A 3,486-nucleotide genomic window follows, 5' to 3' on the forward strand; every position below is an offset into this window, starting at 1 on the left:
ATGCTACTTCTTTTTTTGCCAGAAGTTTAGTTATGCTACTTATGACCTAGTTGTAAAAGCGTTAGCTTAGAATATTAAAATATTAATATAATTTTTTTTTAAATAAAATATTAATTTAAATTAGTTTTACAAGAATTGAAGGTGATATACAGATGAAATAAATAAGATAATGATGATATACAGAGTTTGTCCATAATAAATTTTATAAAAAGTAAAACATGAATTTTTAGAGTAATAAAAATTTTAAAATAAAAACAATTTTTTTATTAAGTGAAAAACAAAAAAAAATATTATTTCCCTTTGTTTTGATATGAAAAACCGATATATAATTGGTAATAAAATAAAAAAAGAAAATTTAAAAATGTCAATATACGAACTTATAAATATTATAAATACATACAAGTAATTAAATTTTTATATAATAAATATTTAAATTTTATTCATTAAGATATAAATATATGCGAATATTTGGACTCTATCAAATGGGCAAATATTGGACTCAAGCCGGTAAATTTTAGACATACAGTCCACCCAAATTTTTAAACAACTTTGAAACTTTTACTCATACTCACAGCCTCAATCTCTCTCTCAATACCCCCGCTCACTCTCTCTCGAAATACCCTCTCTCGCTAATCTAGGGCTAATCTCTCTCATTAATGTCTCTCTGCCCACTATTTTCTCGGTTACGCCACCACTTTCCATCATTATGGATTTATATTTCTAATTGGGGACAATTGAACAGAGGGTCGAGGCTTCAATTCTTCAATTAGGGCGTGGCTGCTTCAATCATGCTTAGATTATTCATTAAACTTCAATTAAAATTCAAGTACTTACATATAATCCCTTAAACTTCATCTAATCTCCCTATCTCTCTTTGATTTCAGGTGTTCTTCATCTAGGTTAGCACTTAGAGACTTGTTTTAAGGTATTTATGAATTTAGGATTTCTGTGTTTTTGGGTTTATTACATTTGTATTATGTATTATTTGTTTTTATGTTTATGTGGTTTGATTTGCTTTGGTTTGTTTTTTTATTTCTGTGTGAAAATGCAATACTCTATTTTTGTGTGTAATGTGTAATCCATGCCATGTTTTAGTTTTTTTATATGTGCAGGATGCAGGACAAGTCTGAAATGGTAAAAGATGAATTAGTAATGTTTGGGGATGTGGTTTTCTGCAAAAAAATTTTTGTCGAAATAACTATGACTTGTTAAGTCTTCTTCTCTTTGACAATTTATAACCTTGACAATTTTACGTCTGGAATCAAAGTTGAGGAGTGTGTTATAGTTTGACCAATAAAATGTGGTATTTGAAGTGTTTGCTCATTTGGGTTTATGTTTACTGTGGTTTTGAATGGCTGAGTTGAAGCAGAATTTGGCTGAGTTTAGTTCCTTCCAGTTCACTCCTTCCACGCTTATACTAGTAACCTGTTGTTAAAGTTTTAATATGTCTCTTTCTTGTAGGCCTTGTTGTTAGTAAGAGACGTACCTATATGTTCTCTGCGGGTGATGACAAACAAGTTAAATGTTGGGATCTTGAATAAAATAAAGTTTTATAAAAACCTTCTTTATGGACTATGGCTATGCTAGTGTTTCTAATAAACTTAATTATTGATATTTCTCCACCTTTCAAAGGTTATCAGGTCTTACCATGATCATTTAAGTGGAGTTTATTGCTTGGCTATGCACCCCAATATTGACATTCTACTTACAGGGGTCGTGATTCTGTGTCGGGTATGATTGTATTAATCTAAAATATTATGCTACCTGTGATTTGACATTCTTTTGTCACATGTTTCAGTCTCAGGGAAACTTCAGTTTCTGTTACTATAAAGCCAAGGTCGTGGTTTTGTATATAAGGGAACTGCCTTGCCCAAGTTGCAGGGGAAGAGGTTACACTCTTATGTACAGAATGCGGAATAGAAAGATCTAAAAAAGATTGTGCCCAGTGTGATGGCAAGGTAAATATTGAATCGTTTACTAGTTATGAATTGCTTTAATATACACGTTGACCAGTACTAAACTTGGTAGAGAGACCAAGAGATATGTGCATTCTTCAATTTTATTTTCTAGCTTCTATTTCTACATGTAATTTTGCCCTGTTCTTATTTATGTATCTTATTTGATATGAAAATGGAATACACGGTCTTGACTATTGACAGTATTGTTTTTCTGCATATAAATAGTGCAAAATATAAAATGCAAAGATATTATAGTACTTCAAATATTTTTTAGTGACTTAATGCTACATAAATGCCTTTAGACTATTTCTGTTGGACAATCCGTGTTACAAGTTCTGTATTTCTGTTAGGTATAAAGTTCATAGTCCATATTGATTGTCGATATAAATATATAGAAAGCTATCTATTTTCCGTTATGTATCTTATTAAGAGCTTTAATTGTAAGTGTTTATCAATTACAGGGAATGAATACTTGCGAACAGTGCAAGGGAGATCGTGTAATATGGGAAGATTCAATCAATGAACGACCATGGGAAAAGGCACGATCAATGTATAAAGATGAGTTAGAAGCAGGGTATAAATCCGTATGTTTGTTGGAAGGAATTGTTGGTTGAAAGGTGAATATTAGTTGGTAAATATAATTAGTTGGTGGATATATGTTGGTGGATATTGGTAATTGATATTTGGTTTGTACTTGGTTGGTTGTTATGATGGTAATGAAAACTTTTGTTTACCAATTTTTGGCATTGTTAATTATATTGTCTAGTCTAGTTTATTTGATTCATGCTTTTACTTTTAGCTAATGGGACATGCAAATGGCCATTGTTACAAGTTACATAATACAATGGTCACTGTGGTAAAACCATTGTCTATGATATTTTTAACTAATGAGACATGTAAATGACAATTGTTATAAACAACATCATACAATGGTTACTGTGATAAAAAGTATTGTCTCAAGCCCTACAAACAACACAATTTTAATAATAAAATCGTTGTCTAAGACATATACAAATAAGTATATAGTAGTAACAAACCATTGTCTAAATCAATATTATTCGAGCATTCGGAACAAAAACCGTTGTAGAAGAGCTTTCACACAATTGTTTTATTATATAAACTATTGTTATAAGGAGCCTTACACAAGTGACCACTACTCTAAACCCGTTGTGCAAGGTACTAAAACACAAGCCTCTATAATGCAAAACAATCTTGTCTGATACTCTTATTAACAAGTAAATATATCCAAAAACTGTTGTGGATATCCTCTCTAACATCATTTTTGAAAATAACTATTTTAATGAAGAGTTTCTAACAACACCACGTTTAAGAGAAAACGTTGTTGGTTCTGGATGTTGCACAACAATTTTTTTAACGTAAACCATCGTGTTCAGCACTATCACACAACGGTGCGCACCGTTGTCTGATACGCATATCAGACGGCGTCTCGATAGACCACGGTTTTCCGTGATCTCAGATAACGGGCAAAAACCGTTGTGTGATGCTGAATCTGTTGTAGTGTATGCAA

At 31.4% G+C, this 3,486-nt stretch overlaps 1 long non-coding RNA gene across 1 annotated transcript; it reads left to right on the forward strand.

The window, feature by feature from the left end:
* The first annotated feature begins 561 nt into the window (after nucleotides 1-561).
* LOC135150132 (uncharacterized) lies at nucleotides 562-2,701 on the forward strand. The gene is made up of 3 exons (XR_010288436.1): nucleotides 562-925; nucleotides 1,799-1,958; nucleotides 2,420-2,701. It is a non-coding gene; the product is annotated as an uncharacterized LOC135150132 (long non-coding RNA).
* Nucleotides 2,702-3,486: the final 785 nt, after the last annotated feature.

The sequence above is a fragment of the Daucus carota genome, chromosome 2 (genome assembly GCF_001625215.2).
Source record: "Daucus carota subsp. sativus chromosome 2, DH1 v3.0, whole genome shotgun sequence".
NCBI lineage: Eukaryota > Viridiplantae > Streptophyta > Magnoliopsida > Apiales > Apiaceae > Daucus > Daucus carota.